The sequence below is a fragment of the Lepidochelys kempii genome, chromosome 6 (assembly GCF_965140265.1).
Source record: "Lepidochelys kempii isolate rLepKem1 chromosome 6, rLepKem1.hap2, whole genome shotgun sequence".
NCBI classification, from domain to species: Eukaryota; Metazoa; Chordata; order Testudines; family Cheloniidae; genus Lepidochelys; species Lepidochelys kempii.
Window position 1 is genome coordinate 19,872,115 of NC_133261.1, and position 24,402 is coordinate 19,896,516.

Sequence of the window (24,402 nt, forward strand, 5' to 3'; positions counted from 1 at the left end):
TCTCTTTACCAGAGTGGCAATATCCTCCAGTGCATGGAGCTCAGCCATGGACCAGCCCCACTCTGCTCCAATGTGTTCACTGGTCACATTTTACTAGTTAAATAATTGAGCCCACTATGTTATTCAGTCCCCAGCCCCTGCTGAGCAGTGCAGAGCAGCTGGGCAACTGCCCTAAAGGGGCATCCAAGGATTCCCCTGGCAGGGGGTCAACCTTGGGAGGTGCAAAGCAGGTATTGCCAGCTCAGTGCCACCCATCTCCCCTGCTCAGCTTAGGGGTTGTGTAGGCTGCATGGATAGATATAAGGGGGCAGAGCAGAGATCCTAAGCTGGCACAGCAGCTGGGGTAACTTAGAGCAGCCCTGAGGTTTTTCTGAACTACACAAGAGGCCACTGGAGCCCCCATCTGGCCCAGGATCAGGGGAGCAGAAGGTGGCCTAGTGCCAAGTCTCCTCATGGGTGCCACGTGTGAACTTGGTGCCGAGTGCCAAGTCACCTCCAAGTCTCCTCATGGGTGCCACGTGTGAACTTGGTGCCGAGTGCCAAGTCACCTCCAAGTCTCCTCATGGGTGCCATGTGTGAACTTGGTGCCTAGTGCCAAGTCACCTCCAAGTCTCCTCATGGGTGCCACGTGTGAACTTGGTGCCGAGTGCCAAGTCACCTCCAAGTCTCCTCATGGGTGCCACGTGTGAACTTGGTGCCTAGTGCCAAGTCTCCTCATGGGTGCCACGTGTGAACTTGGTGCAGCTGAGGACAGAGTCCAGTGGCTTCTAGCAAACCCTAACCACAGCATAGTTTGATACTAGAAACACAAGTACTTTACTCACTAAGACAGTAGCCACACACGTACACCTTGCCCTGAACTGGAGCCATCACTCCTGCTCTCCCAAAAGTCTGGAAAGAAAAGAAAACAAAGCACTACTCTGTTCTCCCAAACTGGCTGTAAACAATAAATCTGAATAAATAACGTCAGAATGAATGTGTTTCCCACAAAGGGGCTGGGACTCCCCCTGCTCATCACAGTCATTTCAGGCCAAAATCTGCAGCATCACCCCAGCTACTGATAACACAGCCCAGCCAGCAAGTATGTCACTGAGCGCCGGCTGTGGGCTGGCCCCCGGTGCCCTTTCTAGCCTGTCCTTCTCGTGGCAGATAATTAGGAGCTGGTCTGCGGCCCCACCGGCCAGAGCTCAATCCTGTCATCTCTGATCTTGTCAGGGTCCTTCTGCATTGCCCTCCTGTGTCACCCAGCCTTAGCAATTGCCTCTCCCCTCCTGCTTGCAGGCTCCTCCTCCCTTCCCCCCGCCCCCCTTTGCATTGGGGCTGCTGCTCCCAGCCCCTGCCAGCCACAGCCTTCTTCCCTGATCAGCTCTGACCTTCCCAGACAGCCTCCTTGCCCCGGCTCTCAGGATGCTGCTACTTGGCCTTCCCTACCTGCTGCTCACCCTCACACACACATGGGCCATCTCTCTCTCTCTGCCTGATTCCCCCCTGTCCCAAGGATGTCACTTCTCTTTCCTTGTCATTCTCAGTCCCTGCCTCTCACAGAATAACCTGGGGGCCCAGTCCTTTCCCTTCACCCCATTCTAGATGGTGGGGTACCCAGTACTGGACCAGCAGCTCACTACAGCATATTGCTATGACTCCCCAACTCATTAGAAATGGCCCCTCAATGTCAACTGGACATTTCTACACAGTAACTGACCCAACAAGTGCACGTGGGAGGAAATCCCTCCAGGGCCTGTCAGGCCAATGGGAGCATTGTGATGTATCTGTGCGTGTCCAGAGTAGAGAATCTCCTTTAAGCCACCACTGATACCAAGGAATGGGGCAAAAATAACCATTGTTTCCTCCTGGTGTAGCTCTGGCTTTTGCAGACTGGAGAAATGCGATTTCACAGCTGGGTGTTGCGGGGAGCTCTCCTCCGCTCTCAGGACCCTGACCGAGCTGGACCTGCGGGGGAACAAACTGGAAGATACAGGAGTGAGCCTGCAACCTGCAGAAACCAGTGTACATTAGAGCTGGGCCCCTTTAATTTGTGCTTGTCACTCAGGGTCACGATGAGCCCTTTTTACGAGAATCAGTGTTACTGGCCAGGCCCCTAACCCTGGAACTAGATCACATGTGGCGCTGGTGGGGATCATTTTACCAGTTAAAGTTGGATAATATAGTGGTTTTCCTGAAGAGGAAAAGGAAAACTGCTTAAACAAGTCAGAGAGAAGGACAGGAGAGACAACAAGAGTAGAGAGGATTGAAGCCAGAAGGGAGGAAGGGAAGCAGGTTCTGTGGCGCTTCGGGGCAGCAAATACCTTTAAAAAGACGTGTGCACACAGTCCTGGAGATCCCCATTTATTTCTGGGATATATAAGTGAGCCTGTGCAGAGACACCTCAAGGCAGCGTTCAGAACAATTTAGATTTGGAAACTTTATATTTTTAAATCGAGCATTTGGGAATAAGTGGCTGGATGCAAATGTAACTGGGCCAGTGTAATGTGACTCCCCTGGGAGGGTAGCTGGCTGGAGGAATAGAATGTGTGATCTCTGGATCGAAACACACAAGCTTCTACTGCCTGAACTACACCCCCCAGATCTGTTAGCTGAACTTTGTAGCCATCTCAAACTTCTATGTAAACCAGCCACTAGAGGGGGACAGAACCATATTGGGTAAGGGTGGGTTACACCAGCAGGTCCCTGTAGAACAGCACCATGCTCTTAGCTGGAGCACGGGAGCCTGCCCTCCCACACTTACTGTAAACAAACAGACAAACCTCATTCCCCTGAACTCGCTGTAAAAGAAATTCAAGAATAAGTGAAACTTTAATATCTTCCTGCAGCCGAGATGGTTGTTGAGCTCCCATCTGCATTGCAGTAGTTTCCGGCCAAGTCTGCAGCCCCACAACAGCTACTGTAAACTCACCCCCTTCAAGAGCTGTGTTACTGAAGTCCTGTGGGGAGGGGGCGTGAGGAGCCCCTGCAGCACTGAGAGCTGAGATCAGGCTGCTTCCATGGTCTCTGAGCTGGATTTTGCAGCCCCTGCTCCCTGTGTGCGCTGAGTAGCCCACAGCGATCCATGGGACTGTCCGTGTCAGTCAGTGCTCCCCGCCCTGAGCAAAGGCTGCACAGTCCAGCCCTTTATGTGCAGAAAGGACATTGCTGTCCCTGCCCAGAGCTCACAGGGTGAGTAGGGTGTGGTGGTGAAGACCAGGCTACAGACTGAACCAGCACTTCTCCTCCCCTCCACCACGGGACAGGCACCTGCTGGCAGTGAGCTCAGCAGGCAGGGCCGTGACAGTGACACAGATCCTGTGGGCTCTGGCAGGCAGATGAGAAAGACCCCAGTGGTGGGCAGCCCACCATGCTTCAAAGAAACTGTGGAGACAGGTGTTATGTCTGCAGAGAACACAACATAAAGCTGCCACACTAGGTCCATGGTCCACACTAGGTCCATGGTCCATCTCGCCCAGTAGCCTGTCTCTGACAATGGCCCGTATCAGAGTTTCAGGGGGAGTATACAGAACAGGATGATTCTGGAGTGATCCACTCCATCTTCCACTCTCAGCTTCTGGTATTCAAAGATTTAGGATTGTCCTACTGCATGGGGTCACATCCCTGAGCATCTTGGTTTAAGAGCAATTGATGGGCCTAACCTCCATGAACTTTTCTAATTCTTTTTTTAACTCATTTATACTTCTGGCCATCACAGCATCCCATAGCAATGATTTCCACAGATTAGTTGTGCATTGTGTGAAAATGGTTTGCATTAAACCTGATGCCTATTAATTTCATTGGATGACCCCTGGTTTTTTGCATTGTTTGAAGGATTAAATAACACTTTTTCTTCACACCATTCATGATTTTATGGACCTCTATAATATCCCCTTTAGTCATCCCCTTTCCAAGCTGAATAACTCTAATAATTTTAGTCCTCATATGGAAGCTGTTCCATACCCACAATCACCTTGTCGGCACAGGCCCCAGTACTGATCCTTGGGGGACCCTGCTGTTCACCTCTCCATTGTGAAAACTGACCATTTATTCCTACCCTTTGTTTCCTCTCTTTCAACCAGTTACTGAGAGAGAATTAACGCTGCCTTTTCTTTCCTTGTTTTCCCCATAGCTTATCCAAGTGGCATGTAACCAAAGAAACACAGGCAGAGCTGGATGCTGTGAAAAAGATAAAACCTGATCTGGTCATAGAGAGATAGCAGAGCTTGTGAGCAGGACACACTGCACCATTGTGGGACTGGTACGGCTAGCCTGCCCCCAGCTGGGGCAACAGCTTGGTGCAGGGGACAGACGGACACCTGCCTCTTTTGAGAGATTCCCTGCCATCCCCAGGTACTCCAACAGCATATTTCAGCATCTGTGGTAGAGATCAGGGCCAGCCCTCCTGCATGAGGGTGAGAGAGACAGGAGTAGGAGCTGGATTGGCTCTGCTTTTGGACAGACCTTGGCGGGGGAAGTTGGATTGTGGGTGGAGTGAGCAAGAGGGAGGAAGGGGGTCAGGGCCCAGGAGAGGGAGAGATGTGGGAACTTGATGGAGAGATCTGGTAACTGCCCCTGTTCAGTCTGTCAGTGCAGGGGGGAAACTCAAGAACCAGTCAGGAATTTCCACTCTGTTCCAATAGCTGTCACTATTTGTATATTTACAAGGGGGTTTTGTAGTTTTTCACAATCCCACAGCTATTAAGTCAGGATTTCCTGTGTCCGTCTCCGACATTTTATTTATCCCGGGTGTAGGTTTCTGTGTCAGTTTTGCTGGAATCCAATAAAGATCATGAATCAAGAAATAATGGCTGGTTGCTAGACCTGACCCTGGGGAGGGCTGCAGGAAGACAGTGTCTCCAGGGAGGAAGCCCTGGGGATACCACCCCATACCAGGGTGGGACTACTTAAAGACCAAAGCCCAGGGAGGGCTAGAGAGAGACACCACCAGAGGGGTACTGAGAGAGGCTCCAGTGGACAGTATAACCCAGAAGGGGTTTTTGCTGGTTAACAGGCAGACAGTGTGACTCGGCCCGAGTGCTGTGTAATTGACAAACCCACCCGAGAACCACCAAAAGGGGTCACCAGAACTAAAGAACGCAGACATGGCCAACCAGAAGAGGGCACTCATGAGAGGTGGGTGCCAACCCTGTTACACCATGTCTGCCCCCAGTTGCTTGGAATAACCAGTATAAGCTCTGTGGCCTGAAGCCCTAGAGATCTGGGAGCTCGCTGTCGACACTAGTTGGTGAACAGGGAGAAGAGCAGGGCTGGAAGAACATAAACTGTATTGTAACACCCATTGTTTCATGTTCTCTGTGTATATAAAACCTCCCCACTCTATTTTCCACTACATGCATCCGATGAAGTGAGCTGGAGCTCACGAAAGCTTATGCTCAAATAAATTTGTTAGTCTCTAAGGTGCCCAAGTACTCCTTTTCTTTTTGCAGATACAGACTAACAGGGCTGCTACTCTGAAACCTGACAAAATGAACAGAAGCTCCATAAGGGAGGGAGCTTTCTGCTGCCATCTATTGGTGAGCAAGGGGAAATGACTGAACCATCTTAATTGCATCTCAGCTCTGTGACAGTTTAAGGCATTTTGGTGAGAATGCATTTGAGTTTTGAGTTTGGGGGAATTAAACCACCCTTCTGCCTGTCAGGACATAAGAGAATAGCACCAAATATGCCTGAGGTGAGGCAGGTCAATGACCAAAGTCTGTCTTCCACCACTGGGCTCTGGAGCACAAGTCACAGAGAACAGAAAGTTGTTTGTTTTCTGGTTGGAGTGTGTTCATCTTAACACGCTCTCTTCCCATCCCCATTACAAGTTAGTTTTTCTGTTTACTGTTTTACATTAGAAAGGCATGTCACATCTACACTGGCATACTGTACAGCTGGGATTACCCTAAGCCTTTTCCTTAAAATTCCCCATTGGCACACTAACCATGGCAGGAATGCTAGGTTAGTAATGGTGCTGGCAGCCTGAGGATGTGCAGCACCTTTATGTTAGTTAGGCCCAATGATTGCACTGTAAAAATGATGCATGAAATAGGCCCTCTACACTGATTTCTTGGGGAACTTTTGTGTTTGGAGATGTACCAAGCAGGGCCCATTTCTCAGCTCAGGCCCTAGCTGGCCCCAAAACCTTTGTTTTCTGAAGAACACTTGGACAGATTGAGGAACTGCTCTAGACAGTCACCCAGGAAAGTCCTTTATGGGTAACACCAAGAAATATTGAAAAACAAACACATGCTCTTGTGTGTGTGTGTCTCTCTCTCTCATCCCATGAAGAGAAAAGCCCACTGGAAAAGACTAGTCATCATGCGATTTTAAACTCAAGTTTCTGGCTTGCTTTTTTTTTTTTTTTGGGGAGATCCCAGCTCAGCATAAACAATTAACAGCATAGGGCAATTCAAACAGCTGAAAAAAATCACATATAGTATCTGTTCTGTTTTAAAGACTTACGCACTTGCAAGTGTGATTTTCAACCCCCCCAAGTGACTTAGGAACACAAGTCCCATTGACTGTCAGGGATGGTGGGCGTGTTTGTGCTCCCAAGTCACACGTACAATTTTGGAAATCCCACCCATGTGTTATCGTAGAGATGACAGCATGGTAGTTCTAAGCTAGTCACTTCTCAAGAATAGGGGACAGGTTAGTAATTACCTCTGCACCTCTTCAGGCCACCCTTACTTTGGATGACATCACGCTGATACAAGTGACTAGGAAGCAGAGAAGGGGCTTATTCAAGAAGGCTAAGGACAGACCAGCAAGATATGTGTGATGTTATTCACAAGGATTGCTGTAGGACTGGAAGGCTGTTGCAACCTACGCCGGCACGAATGATAGGGCTGCTCTACCAAAATTAAGAACTTTCTTTGCCTTAAATGCTGCTTTCTGTCCTCTTCAGACATGCACAAAGTGCATGGAAAAGTCAAGGGGAATTTCACAGTGACTATCGAGAATTTTAATGGTTAATAATTACTAGGTTTTTGCCTCTGCAGTTCCTATACCTGAGAAATATTATGATGTTACATTTAACTCCTCGATTGCAATGATGAAGTGGCTATTAAATACACCTCTTCCTGGTGTCATACAATTAGTATGGTTGTGCAATCTCTATAAGCAATAATTGTTATGAGATGACATACGCCACCTAGAATGCTGCAATAAAATGATGTTAAAGATACCTTATAAAACGCTATGATAACCTTACCCTCATGCAGGGCACACAAACTATTAAGTTTTATGGCTTGTTTTTCTGTATCACATTTCAATAAACTTTTTCACCAGCTCAAAGTTTGATCATTTGAATCAGCTGTACGAGAGCAGGGGTGGGGGAAGAGATAGCATATGGTTGCCATTTTGAGCACATGGATGGCGGAGTGGGTGGCGCGTTGGTTGGCCGGTAGAGATGCGGGCAGGGAGAGGGAAGAGAAAGAGGGGGTTTATGGTGAATTACAGCGTGGCAGGGGCCAGTGACCATTCCATTTTATGGCCAACAATCTGCTTTAGAAGTGATGTCCCCTGGTGCAGTCGCCATTTTGATTGGGGCTTAAAGCTTGGAAAAGCTCCTCCTACCTTACATCCGCCAAAAATGTCTGCAGCAGCCGGGTACCCAAAAGCTGGATTTTATAGATTGTAAGACAATGGATCAGAATAAAGAGGCTGTGGCATCCCCATCATTGGAGGTTTTTAAGAACCGATTAAATCAGTGGTTCTCAACCCGCAGGCAGCTTGCAGCCCAATCAGCACACAGCTGTGTCCCATGTGACATCCTCAGGGCCATCCAGGTAGTATATTTATTGTGTGGATGCGGCCCACATAACACAGAGAGCTGCATATGCAGCCCACAATGGTAAAGAGGTTGAGAACCACCGGGTTAGACAAACACCTGGCTGGGATGGTCTAGGTTCATTTGGTCCTGCCTCAGTGCAGGGGGCTAGCCTAGATGTCCTCCCACCATCCCTTCCCACCCCTATATTCCTATGATTCTGGGTACATAGGGACTGATTGCCAGGACTGTAATTTTACCTGGCCTTTGCACAGGCCATGCAAGGTAGGAGAACGCTTATTCGCACTTCCCCCCCGCCTGTTCTCACGCATGCATTAAAAGCCAGGCAAACATTGGTCCTGAGAGGCTCCAACTGTGTTAAGGTGGGTGAAGGGTTAAACTTTGTAAACTGGTTGCTCTGAATTTCACTTTCACAGGTGGTATTTTCCTCACTCTCTAAAGCAGACTTCAGGCTGAGGAGAGAGCACAAGAGTGTTCCTTGTTGCCCGTCCTGGGTTCTTTTTGTATCTATTTGTGGATCTAAACAGTCAGCAAACCAGGGCAAAGAAAGGAAGCTGGCTCCCAAGTTCTCTGTGGACTTTCACAGTAAGTGCATCACCCTCTGTTTTACCTTCACTTAAATTAATCTTGCTTAATCAACAGCTTTATGAAGTTAGAGAAAGGGATTTATCTCGTGCTGCCTGATGTCTGTCAATTGTAAAAGTAAAGCTGTGTTAAGGAGGAATCTTTCCCCTTGCTTCCTTGGCAGCTTTGCATCTGACGGAGGTTAGGATTCCATAGCCACTACTAAGCCTGCCCCTGAACGGCCTGCATTCGCCCTGTTTTGAACACAGTTGGTCTTTAGAAAGTTATAAAGAGTTTTCTTGCATACTCATGAACTAGACACCTGTGACTCTAGTGGTCAAATATTTAATCATCAATAATTGCCTGTATAAGGCTTTCAGTATGAAAACATAGCAGAGACCTTTAAAATAGAAGTCAAGCTTGTAGCCTTTTTGGTGGTAAAGTTAGTCTTCAAAGAGTAACCTAGTCACCAGAAAGAAAAGGAGTACTTGTGGCACCTTAGAGACTAACATATTTATTTGAGCATAAGCTTTCGTGAGCTCCAGCTCACTTCATCGGATGCATGTAGTGGAAAATAGAGTGGGGAGGTTTTATATACACAGAGAACATGAAACAATGGGTGTTACCATACAGACTGTAACAAGAGTGATCAGATAAGGTGAGCTATTACCAGCAGGAGAGCGGGGAGGTGAGGCGGGGACCTTTTGTAGTGATAATCAAGGCTATCATCTTGTCATGGACGTTTTTTTCCCTAAAATCATAGGGTGAGATTTTTGAAGCAGCCTAGGGGATTTCGACATATCCGGCATTAACTTTTAAAGAAGTATTTAAATCCCCTAGACTGCTTTGAAAAATTTAGCCATGCGTGGTTGTTCATGATCTCTCACTGTCTCAAAAGCCATCACACACCTGTGTATTATGAAGGAGGGAAGAGAAGACCTGGAGGAGGGAAAGGGGAGACATGGAAATAGGAGAAAGGCGTGGGGAACAGATGGAATGTGGCAGGAGGGGAAAGGAGAGGGAAGACATGGGAAGGAAAAGGGCATGTGGAATGGGAAGAGAAGAGACATGGAATTGGAACAGGGGAGGGGGGGAGAGAGAGGAAGAATTATAGGGCCTGTCTTCACTACCGTGCTAAATTGGCACTGCTGCAGTACGTCTGGTGAAGATGCATTACGTCAACATAGATTCATAGATATTAAGGTCAGAAGGGACCATTAGGATCATCTAGTCTGACCTCCTGCACAATGCAGGCCACAGAATTTCACCCACCCACTCCTGCGAAAAACCTCTCACTTATGTCTGAGCTATTGAAGTCCTCAAATCGTGGTTTAAAGACTTCAAGGAGCAGAGAATCCTCCAGCAAGTGACCCGTGCCCCATGCTACAGAGGAAGGAGAAAAACCTCCAGGGCCTCTTCCAATCTGCCCTGGAGGAAAATTCCTTCCCAACCCCAAATATGGCGATCAGCTAAACCCTGAGCATATGGGCAAGATTCACCAGCCAGATACTACAGAAAATTCTTTCCTGGGTAACTCAGATCCCACCCCATCTAACATCCCATCACAGGCCATTGGGCCTATTTACCATGAATATTTAAAGATCAATTAATTGCCAAAATCATGTTATCCCATCATACCATTTCCTTCATAAACTTATCGAGTCTAATCATGACTACTCCACCTCAGCCAGAGGACATAGCATGGTGTTGACACCACTTTTAAGTCGATGTAAGTTACGTCACTTGGGGGGGAGGGGTGTTTTTTTCAGACCCTTGAGCGACATAACTTACATTGACATAAGCATTAGTATAGACAAGCCCATAGGAAACTAAGGAGAGAAAGAAGACCCTCAGGGTGAAGGAACAGAGAAAGCTGGGGGGTGGGACCCACACAAGGAGGGAAGGAGAGTTTTGGGGAGTTGAAGGAGAAATCCGCCGAGAGTCTCTCTCAGATAATATTGTGAGGTTACAAGTGAGCTCCTGGAACAAACTGGTCAATCAAAGAGCAGCAGGCACGCAGGCCTGCACGGGTCACACCCATGAGTTCAGAGAGGACTGAAGAATGAAATGGCTCAGCTGCTGACAACAATATGCAAACTCATTAAAAATAGCTGCTATATCAGAGGACCTACTTTTAAGAAACGTGCTGGGTGCTCCTGGGAATTACATACCAGTGAGCCTTACTTGTGCACCTGGTCAACTGAATGAAACAAAAATGAAAGAAACAATTATACAAGCCTTAAACCAAACACAATGCAATAGGAACACTCCCTTCTGTAAAGGAAACCCAGGCCTCTCTCATCTTCCAGAATGATTTAAGCATGATGATAAAATAGTGGGCAAATTGGAAGTGGATGGTTGACAGAGTTTATCTAGATGTTCAGAAAGCTTTTCACAAAGTCTTTCTCAAGGGTATTAAAGAAATTTACCGTGAGGTGAGAAGTAAATTACCGTCATGGATGAAAAACTGGTTTTGGGACAGAAGACAAAGAAAAAGAAGAAATGGTCAGCTTTCAACATGGCAAAAGGCTAAAAGTGAAGTACTGTACCATCACGTTGTGCATTGCAGTGCTGCTTATTGGGTTCACTAATGACATGGAGAAGGGCCAGAATAGTGAAGTGGCCAAGTCTGCAGATGACAAAACTATTTGGGTATCTCAGGACTAGAGAAGACAGCGAGGACCTTCAGATGGACTTGAAGCAAAGCTAGGCAAGTGGGCCACATTGACCGATGAAATTAAATGTTGACTAGTGCAAGGTGATACATATTGGAGGGAATAATTTGAACTATTCATACACATTACTAGATTCCACATCTAGTGTAACCACTGAGGGAAAAGTTATCATTGAGGGCAGCTCAGTGTAAACCTCTGCTGAATGTGTAATATAGGTCAACATGCCCACCCCTCCCAAAAAAAGTACTTACGATGTGTAAAGAATGAAATAGAAAATACGGCAAATATTATCAAAGGTGACAAGATAGAACGGCATATAAAGTAATGAATGGTTTAGAGAAGGCAGGTCTTATTTATCTTCTCATAAAATGAGAGCAAGAGGATATTCAATAAAGTTGAAAGACAACAAGTTTAAAACTAATAAATACTCTTTTACACAGTGTATACCTTGTGGCAATGAGTTCCAAGAGTTAATTATACATTCACAAGCTCATCTTTGAGAAGATGGATTCATATATTTTCAGGCCAGTAAGGAGCATTACATCATCTAGTCTGATCTCCTGGATAACACAGACCATTAAAATTCACCCAATTACTCCTGTATTGAGCCCAATCACTTGCATTTGACTAACGAATGTCTTCCAGAAAGGCCTCCGGTCTTGATCTGAAGACATCAAGAGAGGGAGGAGCCACCACTTCCCTTGGTAGTTTGTTCCAAAGGTTAGGGGCTCTCACTGGTAAACATTTGTGCCTTTCTTCTACTTTGAATTTGTCTGACTTTCACTTCCACCCATTGGTTCTTGTTATGCTTTTCCCAGCTAAATCAAAGAGTCCTTTAGTACCCAGTATCTTCTCCCCATGAAGATATTTATACACTATAATCACATCACCTCTCAGTCATCTTTTTGATAAGCTAAACAGATGGAGCTCTAAGACTCTCTCTGAAGGGTATTTTCTCCAGCCCTTGAATCATTTCTGAGACTCTTTTTTGCACCCTCTGTAATTTTTCAACCTCCTTTTACAGATGTGGTCATCGGAAGTGTACACAGTACTCTAGTATTGGTCTCACCAATGCCATACACAGAGGTAAAAATCACTTCACTATTCACTGTTCCCTCATTTACACAGCCAAGGTTTGCATTAGCCTTTTTCAGCATGGCAACGTACTAGAACCTTATGTTGAGTTACTTATCCGCTATGACCCTCTAAATCTTTTTCAGAGTCAATGCTTTCCAGGATACAGTCCTCCCTTCTGTAGACAGGGCTTGCATTCTTTGTTCCTAGAAGTATGACCTTTCATTTGGCTGGATTTTGTTTGAAGGGCCCAGTTTACCAAGCAATCCATATGGCTGTGTGGTGGGTATATCTACACTGTAACCAGAGGTGTGATTGCAGCATGTGTAGACATAGCTGAGCTAGCTTTGAGAGAGCTAGCTAGCTAAAAACAGCAGTGAAGTCACCAAGGCATGGACAGAGGATGGGCTAGCCGCCCAATGACAATTCTGTCTAAGACTCTGGGTATGTACTGGGGCAGCTAGCCATGGCTACACTGCTATTTTTAGCAAGCTAGTTTGTTCAAAGCTAGCTCAGGTATGCCTACCCATGCTGCAATCGCAACTCAGATTGCAGTGTAGACATATCCCACGTGACTGCCCTGTCCATCCTCCATATTATTTACCACTCCACCAACCTTTGTCATATTCACAAATTTTACCAGCAGTAATTTTTGTTTGCTTCCAGATCATTGATAAAAATATTGACGAGCATTGGGCCTAGACCCAAACCCTTCTGAACTCCACTAGAACCACCCCCAGTTAATGCCGATTCCTACTGACTTCTGTCAATCAGTCCTTAATCCATTGAACTTGTGCTTTGATATTGTATCATACTAATCTTGTAATCGGAATGTTGTGCAGTGCTAAACAAAATACCTTACAAAAGTCTATTACATCTCAACAGTTGCTATTGTCAACCACATTTGTAATCACACCAAAAAATGAAATCAGATTTGTTTGACAAGACCTATTTTCCAAAAAGCCATGTTGATTGGCATTAACTGTATTCCCACCCTTGAATTCTTTATTGATTGAATCCCATATCAGCTTTTCCATTGTTTTGCCCAGGATTGATGTCCAGCTAACCGGCCTATAGTTACATGTGCTTTCCACATGTCCATTTTGAATATTGGCATGACATTAGTACTCCTCCAGTCTTTGGGAATTTCCCCAGGATTCTAAGATTTATTAAAACTTAACATCAGCAGGTCAGAGATATCCTTAGTCAGCTCTTCTAGGATGCTTGGGTGCAAGTTATCTGGGGCTTGTTATCCCTAATAGATGTTTAACATCCTCTGTTATTATTAAAGGACTGGAAACTACTTCGTCATCTTCATGTTATATGAATACATCATCCTGCTTCTTTCCAAATACAGATGGGAAACAATTATTGAACACTCCTGCCTTTCCTACATCTGTATTAACCATTTCTCCACCTCCCTCTAATAGCAGATCTACAGCATTTTTAGGTTTTATTTTGTTCCTGATCAACTTTTAAAACTCCTTCTTACCATCTTACCAGCGTGGATTTTTCCTAATATCTTTAGCTTCCCTTGACAATTTTTTTCTGCACCTCATAACTTCTAATTTATATTGGTTGTTATCTATTTCTCTTCTTTCTATTTGTTCTATATTGGGCTTTTATTTCTAATTGCTGACTTCGCTTCCCCACTGAACCGGGATGAGCTCCTAGCCAATGTTGTTCTCTTTCTTGATTATGGAAGTGTGGCTTTTTGGCCATCTAATAATCACTTCTTAAAGAACTGACTCTCTCTTTTTTCCCAGAATAAAGGTAATCAGGCTTTGATCTCTGGTCCCTAGGCAACTGTCAACTTCCAGTCCAGTGATCAAGTCATCTTTATCCATCCTAACGAAGTCCAAAATAGAGTTGCCTCCGGTTGGGTGCAAAACCTTTTGTGTTAGAAAATTATCTATAAGTTCCAGAAACTCTAATGATGCTTTGCTGCTGGCTGCATGAGATCTCCAGCATGTGTCTGAGTGGGTGAACGGCCTCTTCTGAAGCCAAAACTAATACTGATCTATGAATCATCTAGCCAGAGGTGCTCTCACGGATCATATGGTGTTACTCCTGTGCCTAGAACTCTTGAACAACATGCCAGAGTTCCACCCAGGGCCTGAGAGTTTCACTACTCTCCTGTTTCCGAGCATGCAACACTGCCATGACTCTGTGTGTGAGGCAAAACTGCCTCTAATTCACCAGGCACATTTTAAAATTTGGGGTCAAATCCATCCCTTGTATAATGGCCACCGAATGCAGTGGGTTTACAGCAGTAATTCATAATACTGCCCTTGACTGTTAACTCCTGGATGTCGGTTTTATAATAGAAATTTAAGTATCACTTTCTGAATGTGACAGCAAAATATACCGGGAAACCCTGCAGGTACCAGGTTCTCAGATCACAGACGTCCTTTGTTGTTCTTTATGATCAGTCATTAAGCTGTTAGGACTGACCTTGTGAGCTGTGCTATCATTCAAGTTAAGCATAGAACTGCTCTTATCTAAAGCTTTAGCTGCTGCTGAGCACCTAGATTCCTTATAGCAGGTAATTGGGTCTACAGGAACTATTCACCTGGCTTATCTCACATCTCCTCTTCAAACAGTGCAAACTCAGTAGATAAATTCAGAACTAAAGTAGCCATAGGACATTTACGAGGTGTCATATTTATGCCCTATTCTGGCATTGCCAAAAGCTAGCCTGGCCTTCAGTGCAGGCCACGCCAGCCGGGAAGGCTACCCTAGTTTGTGCCCCATTGGAAGGCACTTAGAGATCATTGCAGTGGTTCAGAATCACTCCTCCTCCCATACCTGACATGCCCCCTCCCTTCTCTGGCCTGTCCCCATCCCACACCTGCTCCTGACCCAGGTATGTCCCTTGAACCTGTGGCTACTGCAGAGGCAGTTGTGAGTTGACTGCACGAGCTCTGCGCTGGGAGAGAGGCCTGTGTCTGGTGTAGAGCCCTCATGGCTGCCCGATGGCACCGTGTGCCATTTCTCCACATTCCCCTACACCTTCTCAGTCCCCTCCTGCCCCACATATTCCCTTGTACCCTGCCAGTGCCCTCCTGTTCCCATAACGTTCCTCTGTAGCCCCTCAGACTCCTCCTGCATCCCACACTCCCCTTCCACATCCCAGTGTCCTGGCCTGTTCTGTAGCCACAGAAAGCCATATTGGTGGTGGGAGGCCTGGCTTCAGTTCCAGTGGAAACACCATCAAGCTTTACCAAGGGCAGCCTCACTTTTACATCCCAACCTATAAGGGAATTATATATCTCTTGACTGAGGGCAGAGGCAGCCTGTGATTTCAGTCCCCTTGGAAATAACGGGTGGCCATTGTGCACCTCCTCAGGCCTTCCTGTCAGGCCTCAGCCTGGGAGGTCACCAGGCGGGAGGTCGCCAGTTTAGCCTGCTACTTCCCCAGCACTGATCTGTTGAAGGTACCCTGTGCTCCCAGGCAGCCAGGTCCTTCCCACCCCAAGGCTGGCATGAGACTGCCTGCCTCCTCGCTCACAGCCCTTTTTATACCAGCCCTCCCGGGCCTGGATTGGCTGCTACCTGCCCTCCCCTGATTGGCTCCTCAGGGCAGCCCTTTCCCAGAGCTGGTTTTAACCCCTTTCTGACTGGAGCAGGGTGAGAGGCTGCTGAGTGTAGTCTCAGAGCAAAACAAGCTTAAATGGGAGTTTTTCAGAGACTCAAATTGCACTTGGTGGCTACACCATTGATAGGATGATTTGCATAAATCAAAAGAAAGTTGAGGCAAGTCCAGAGGCACTCTTAGTGCACAATAGGAGTGTCTATATGGAGAGTTAGTGCTAAACAGCCAGTCCGCAATAGCTATTCTGGGCTGTTTCCCTGTGCAGATACGCCCTTACTCTAGTTATAGACCATCCAGCTCTAGTTTCCATTTTTAACCCACCGAAAGGAGTCCTGACAACGGCTGCAGCAGGATTACAGAGCCGGGCGATATTCTTGGGGGCTCTCGGAGTTCAAAAGTACCACCCAATGATGGGAGTACGGATTGCTTGTCAAACTTGCCATGGAAAGACACAGGGGAGAATACTGAAGTGGAACCAAAGACAGTTACTACGTCCTGACCCCTTGCCAGTGACAAATGCCATGGTACAACAGAATAATAAACCTGATCCCCTGCTGGCCTGGGAACATGACATTGTGATGAGTGGATGGACTAATGCATGCAAACAACTGCCTCCAGCAATTCTTGTTTGAAAAAAACAGCAGAGTGTAGGTCAGCATTGCCTAATGCGTGGTACCAGAGTGCTTATTCCAGCAAAGCTCAGGCCACAGGTACTCTAAGGACGACCTGAAAGCCATCTGAGAACTGTAGAAATGAAACCCCTTGCCAGGAGTTGTGTGTGGAGATTCTCTGTCTAGCACCTCCTTGGAGAGCGGAGACCCTGTAGTCCAATTGCCTAGCTCCTAGGACGAATGCTGACCCCTCAGACTCTTCTGTAGCTTAAGCACACCCTCCCCGAGAACTCCAGCGTGTGGGCACTCTGGGTTTACAGTTTCTCTCTTCAGGGGCATGTGACAGTGAAGCAAACCTGCACACAAACAGACTTTGCACAGGATTCTAAAACATCCTGGCTCTCTAATGCAATAGCATGGGAGATTTTTCCTGCTTCCATTTCCTCACCACTCTGCAGAGTTCTTTGAGCTTGGGCAGAGCCCTCTGAGAAGTCCAGGTTCCCCTGTTCCTGCACATGCCTTCTCCTCTGAACCATGGAGTCTCTCTGACACTGCCTCTGCAGTCAGTACCCTCCTGCTCTCCTGTCCAAACGTCCTCTGCTTCTGGTCTCTTCTCAAAATGGATGGTGACCCAGATGCTCTCTTTTATAAGCTCCCATCTCCTTAGTCAAGTGACCTGCAGTTCAACCTCATCAAATGATCAGAGTCCCTCATCACATGACCTGTTGGTTAATTACCAGCCCATCTGGACAGATCGGTTCTCCTGGATAGTAGCCAACCTTTTGTCTCAGGCTGTTTCTATTTGAATAGAAGACCATCAAGGTTTAATGACTCTCTATGATTAGCCCTGGGCTACCACCCTAGGCATTTCAATCCAACATGGCATTAAAGGAAACAGAGAAGGCAGCAAGCCTCACTTTCAAAATGGAGTCTGCAGGCTGACACAAATATTCACAGACAGAATTTGTAAGCTGTCCACAGATAGCTTCCCCAAATTATCCCGGGGGGGGGGGGTGTTTTATTGCAACAGTTGCCCATTCTGAATGGCCTGGTGTATTCTGTATGAATTCAGATAGTTCAGCACTGGTGATGACACCGTACATGTCATGAAGAGACCACTTAAACCAGCTTTCAAGCATAAGTTTAGCAGCATCTTTTGCACCAGTGACACCATTGAAAATACCAAGTCTACAATCCAGCCATAGGCAGTGATTTATGATAATACCAATGAGCTTCATGTCCCTGTTGCTACAAGCGACCCTAACATGGTTGGCAAAGCAGGAAGGTGTCACTGATACAACTACACCAGAATGTACAGATACTGTTCCACATAGTGTTGTGAAGCCTGGAAGATGTTATCAAGAAACATCTAGAAAGAAGTCACAATCGGCCTCTCACATTTAGTAGCATGGTATACATTTAATGCCAGTGACACACTTGAAACTTTTTTTAAATGTCCTTTACATTAAAGGGGAAGGAGTGTGTAGTGTATAGAATTGGGTAATATCACTTTAAATGGTTTGTAAGCCCTCTAATGACGCTCACTGTGTTCTGTGTGTTATGTACCAGCCAGAGCAGCAGTGTGCATATGTATTTAGTCATCATGGGGATTTGGAGCTCACTCTGCCCATGTGATTTTTTTATACTGCAATTCTTGTGTAAAGAGCAAAAGACACAACAAAGTGGGGAAGAGCATACAGAATAGAACATGCCAAGAAGGCAGAAGAGGAGTGAGTATAGCAGGAGAAGCAATTAACAGGAGGCTCCCTGCTTTTATCTTATATATCCAGGGCTGGTGTTAGGGGATAGCAAGCAGGGCAATTGCGCAGGGCCCCATGTGACAGGGGCCCCACAAAGCTAAGTTACATCATCTCGACAGAGTCACTGTGGGTAAATTTAATGCAAGTGTTACAGTAATTTAATCTCTAAAAGTGGAAATAAATCACACTAAAGCAGAGATTTTTAAACTGTGTGGTGTGCCCCCAGGGAGGGCGAAGGGCCATTTGGGGGAGTGAACGGCGACACTACGTAGATTGGGCTTCAGCCCCAGCCCTGGCCACCTGGGCTCAGGCTTTGGTTTCAGCCCCGTGTGGCAGGGCTCAAGGTGGGGGCCCACTCCTTAGTTTCTGCCCTGGGCCCCAGTGAGTCTAATGCTGGCCCTGCTTATATCCTCCTGGTAGTAGCTTTGCCTGCTGAACCCCTTCTCTGTTGTCCCCTTGGCACATAAGGGCTTGTCTCCACTACTGGTGGGATCAATGCTGTGGTGATCAATCCACCGGGGGTCAATTTAGTGGGACTAGTGAAGACCCGCTAAATCGACCGCTGATGGCTCTCCCATCGACTCCAGTACTCCACTGGAAAAAGAAGAGTAAGGGGAGTCGACAGGAGAGTTTCTCCCGTCGACCCAGCATGGTGTGGACCCCGCAGTAAGTAGATCTAAGCTACGTCGACTTGAGTTACACTACTAACGTAACTCAAATTGCATAGCTTAGATCGACTTTCCCCCATAGTGTAGACCTGCCCTCATACACACTCTGTATGCATGCTTTCTGTGACTTTGCTATGGTACCCTGAAGACTATGTCCATACTACCGTGGTAAGTCGACCTAAGCTACGCAACTCCAGCTACGTAAATAACATAGCTGGAATCAATGTACCTTAGGTTGAGTTACCGCGGGGTCTTCACCATGGTGGGAGAGGGGTCGATGGGAGAAAAATCTCCCATCTACTTACCTTACTCTTCTTGTCAGGGGTAGAGTACAGGGGTTGACTGGAGAGCGATCTTTACTAGACCCGCTAAATCGACCGCCGGTGGATCAATCTCAGAGCTTCAATCCCGGCTGTAGTGTAGACCTGCCCTCAGTTCGGTACAACTTATATCGCTCAGGAGGGTGAATAATCCACACCCCTGAGCAACATAAGTTACACTGACCTAAGCACTGGAGTGGACAGCCCTATGTCGGTGGGAGTGCTTCTTCTGCCAACAGAGCTACTGCCTCTCACGAAGGCAGGAATTATTAAGCTATCATAAGACCGCTTAGAGCATCTTCACCAGAAGCGCTACAATGGAACAGCTGCATCGGTACAGCTACACCTCTGTAAGTGCTGTAGTGTAGAAATAGCTGAAGTAGCCTTTGTACTAAGTCTAAAAATTTTAATGTCCCCATTTTTACTTTAGGGTCTTTTTGACTAGCTTCTTTATTTTTATAAAAAGAAAAGGAGTACTTGTGGCACCTTAGAGACTAACCAATTTATTTGAGCATGAGCTTTCGTGAGCTACAGCTCACTTCATTGGATGCATACCGTGGAAACTGCAGAAGACATTATATACACACAGAGACCATGAAACAATACCTCCTCACACCCCACTGTCCTGATGGTAATAGCTTATCTAAAGTGATCATCAAGTTGGGCCATTTCCAGCACAAATCCAGGTTTTCTCACCCTCCGCCCCCCCCCCAAACTCACTCTCCTGCTGGTAATAGCCCATCCAAAGTGATAACTCTCTTCACAGTGTGTATGATAATCAAGGTGGGCCATTTCCTGCACAAATCCCTCTGCCCCTCCACCCCCACGAACATGATACAGTTCTGTGGTGGCCTAGAATCCTATTTTCGACATCTCCGACTCAAGGAATATTTCCAACATACCTCTGAACAACATACTAATCCACAGAGGCCTCCCTACCAACACTACAAAAAGAAGGATTCTAGGTGGACTCCTCCTGAAGATCGAAACAGCAGACTGGACTTCTACATAGAGTGCTTCTGCCAACGTGACCGGGCTGAAATTGTGGAAAAGCAGCATCACTTGCCCCATAACCTCAGCCATGCGGAACACAATGCCATCCACAGCCTCAGAAACAACTCTGACATCATAATCAAAAAGGCTGACAAAGGAGGTGCTGTTGTCATCATGAATAGGTCGGAATATGAACAAGAGGCTGCTCGGCAGCTCTCCAACACCACTTTCTACAAGCCATTACCCTATGATCCCACTGAGAGTTACCAAAAGCAACTACAGCATTTGCTCAAGAAACTTCCTGAAAAAGCACAAGATCAAATTCGCACAGACACACCCCTGGAACCCCGACCTGGGATATTCTATCTACTACCCAAGATCCATAAACCTGGAAATCCTGGGCGCCCCATCATCTCAGGCACTGGCACCCTGACAGCAGGATTGTCTGGCTATGTAGACTCCCTCCTCAGGCCCTACGCTACCAGCACTCCCAGCTACCTTCGAGACACCACTGACTTCCTGAGGAAACTTCAATCCATCGGTGATCTTCCTGATAACACCATCCTGGCCACTATGGATGTAGAAGCCCTCTACACCAACATTCCACACAAAGATGGACTACAAGCCGTCAAGAACACTATCCCCGATAATGTCACGGCTAACCTGGTGGCTGAACTTTGTGACTTTGTCCTTACCCATAACTATTTTACATTTGGGGACAATGTATACCTTCTGATCAGCGGCACTGCTATGGGTACCCGCATGGCCCCACAGTATGCCAACATTTTTATGGCTGATTTAGAACAACGCTTCCTCAGCTCTCGTCCCCTAAAGCCCCTACTCTACTTGCGCTATATTGATGATATCTTCATCATCTGGACCCATGGAAAAGAAGCCCTTGAGGAATTCCACCATGATTTCAACAATTTCCATCCCACCATCAACCTCAGCCTGGTCCAGTCCACACAAGAGATCCACTTCCTGGACACTACAGTGCTAATAAACAATGGTCACATAAACACCACCCTATACCGGAAACCTACTGACCGCTATTCCTACCTACATGCCTCCAGCTTTCACCCTGACCACACCACACGATCCATCGTCTACAGCCAAGCTCTGCGATACAACCGCATTTGCTCCAACCCCTCAGACAGAGACAAACACCTACAAGATCTCTGTCAAACTTTCTTACAACTACAATACCCACCTGCGGAAGTGAAGAAACAGATTGATAGAGCCAGAAGAGTTCCCAGAAGTCACCTACTACAGGATAGGCCTAACAAAGAAAATAACAGAATGCCACTAGCCGTCACCTTCAGCCCCCAACTAAAACCCCTCCAACGCATTATTAAGGATCTACAACCTATCCTAAAGGATGACCCAACACTCTCACAAATCTTGGGAGACAGGCCAGTCCTTACCTACAGACAGCCCCGCAACCTGAAGCAAATACTCACCAACAACCACATACCAGACAACAGAACCACTAACCCAGGAACTTATCCTTGCAACAAAGCCCGTTGCCAACTGTGCCCACATATCTATTCAGGGGACACCATCACAGGGCCTAATAACATCAGCCACACTATCAGAGGCTCATTCACCTGCACATCCACCAATGTGATATATGCCATCATGTGCCAGCAATGCCCCTCTGCCATTTACATTGGTCAGACTGGACAGTCTCTACGTAAAAGAATAAATGGACACAAATCAGATGTCAAGAATTATAACATTCATAAACCAGTCGGAGAACACTTCAATCTCTCTGGTCACGCGATCACAGACATGAAGGTCGCTATCTTAAAACAAAAAAACTTCAAATCCAGACTCCAGCGAGAAACTGCTGAATTGGAATTCATTTGCAAATTGGATACTATTAATTTAGGCTTAAATAGAGATTGGGAGTGGCTAAGTCATTATGCAAGGTAGCCTATTTCCCCTTGTTTTTTCCTACCCCCCCCCCCCCCCAGACGTTCTGGTTAAACTTGGATTTAAACTTGGAGAGTGGTCAGTTTGGATGAGCTGTTGCCAGCAGGAGAGTGAGTTTGTGTGTGTGTGTGTCCCCGGAAAGCGGGGGGAGGGTGAGAAAGCCTGGATTTGTGCTGGAAATGGCCCACCTTGATTACAATGCACATTGTAGGGAGAGTGGACACTTTGGATGAGCTATTACCAGCAGGAGAGTGAGTTTGTGTGTGTATGGGGGTGGGGGGGTGAGAAAACCTGGATTTGTGCTGGAAATGACCCACCTTGATTATCATGCACATTGTAGGGAGAGTGGTCACTTTGGATAAGCTATTACCAGCAGGAGAGTGAGTTTGTGTGTGTGGTTTTTGGAGGGGGGTGAGGGAGTGAGAGAACCTGGATTTGTGCAGGAAATGGCCCACCTTGATTATCATACACATTGTGAAGAGAGTTGTCACTTTGGATGGGCTATTACCAGCAGGAGAGTGAGTTTGTGTGTGGGGGGGGGTGGAGGGTGAGAAAACCTGGATTTGTGCTGGAAATGGCCCAACTTGATGATCACTTTAGATAAGCTATTACCAGCAGGACAGTGGGGTGTGAGGAGGTATTGTTTCATGGTCTCTGTGTGCATATAATGTCTTCTGCAGTTTCCATGGTATGCATCCGATGAAGTGAGCTGTAGCTCACGAAAGCTCATGCTCAAATAAATTGGTTAGTCTCTAAGGTGCCACAAGTACTCCTTTTCTTTTTGCGAATACAGACTAACATGGCTGTTACTCTGAAACCTTTATTTTTACAAAATCCTCCTTTCTAAAGTGTGACAGATCTGATTTTTGCTATAGACCATCCTATAGGGATGTTAGAGACAACAATATATTTAAATGTATTTGTCAGTGACACAAACGTAGCTACTTCTTGTACAAAGTCTGCGCGTTACTTAGAATGATGTTGAAACAAGGACTATCCTTGTTTACTCTAGAAATAGCTGCATTTAGGAACAATTGTTTGTCAAGAAATTTTTGTCTGTTGCCCAAAATTTCATGATATTTTAAATCTAATTTTAATCATATTTTATAACAACTTTACCACAATGGTTATAGAAATTTTTCAGTTACCAAAAAACCTGTTTTCAATAAAGCTTTCAAAAAAATTCATAAAAACATTATACAAAAAGGTTTGAAAAAAATCCCAACAGGTCCATTTTGAGCCCTCCTAACTCAGAAGAAGCTTCAACAAGTTTTGCAAACTCTCTGCACAAGCCCTTCAAAAGATGAGCGTGGGAACTTAAATTCATCACTCTGCTGGTCACTAAAAACAATAGGGTCACACGCCCTATTGTCTGCTAACCTTGATTGCCCACTTCATTTTAAGTGTCTCCTGCAACATGTGTGAAACCCTTATGCTTAACAATTGGTCCCATCTTGTATTTAGCTCAAACCTTCTGGTCACTTTCTCCAGACAAAGAGCTCTGTGGAGTCTGAAAGCTTGTCCCTGCCGCCAACAGAAGGTGGTCCAATAAAAGACATTGTCTCCTCTACCTCATCTCTCTCTGTTTTGGGGGAAAACACTTTCACATTCTCCAACCAGCTTCAGTTAATCTGACACTCAGAAGAGCAGTTCTGATTCCATCCAGTAGGGGGTTAAACTTTCCTGCTTTATGACAGTCGTCAAGCTCTAACTGATGGAGGATAGGCAGAAAGTCCTATGGAGAGGTCATTCAATAATTGTCCATTACAAGAGGTTTAGATGTTTTTCTGAAGCCTCAGGGGCTGCCCGTGCTGGAGGCAGGATCCCAGACTATATGGATCACTGATCTGATCTGCCATGACAATACTTATACTGTAAAGAGTAAGGTAGGAAAATAAGTGTTACAAGAAATCTCTAGTAACCCACAGTGCAGATGATAATATCTGCTAAGCCACTTCCTTTGGTTCCATGGGAAGGTGTTTGTTTTGTGCAGTGACTGCAACTTTCTGATGTCTCTTGGTTTTAAAAGTCTGAGGGAGTTCAGCTTTAATCTTCTAATGTTCTTGATTCAGTTTCAGACCATTCCTAATAGCACACGATGAGTGGAGACAAGACCCTGACTGACATCCTCGTGCAGGAACTGGAGGATCTCGAAAAGAAAGATTTTAAAAAATTTAGGCACAAATTATCTGATTTTCGCTATGAGGGAGCGAAACGTAAAATCCCCCGGGGCAAGCTGGAGAATGCTGACGAAATGGACGTGGCCAGTCTCCTGATAGAGTTCTATGGCGAAGACAGTGCAGCGAACGTAGCGATCGAAATCTTCACCAAGATAGGTCTGAAAAACTCTGCCATGAAACTCCAAGAGGAAAAAGAGACAGGTACAAAAAAAATCTAACGCGGCTGCTGCCCCTGTGAGTCCTTCTT

The 24,402-nt window shown here is 46.2% G+C and overlaps 1 protein-coding gene across 1 annotated transcript in view; it reads left to right on the forward strand.

Moving 5' to 3' along the window:
- RNH1 (ribonuclease/angiogenin inhibitor 1) overlaps window positions 1-24,402 on the forward strand; it is a 60,473-nt gene that overhangs the window by 20,731 nt on the left and 15,340 nt on the right. The window lies entirely within an intron of this gene.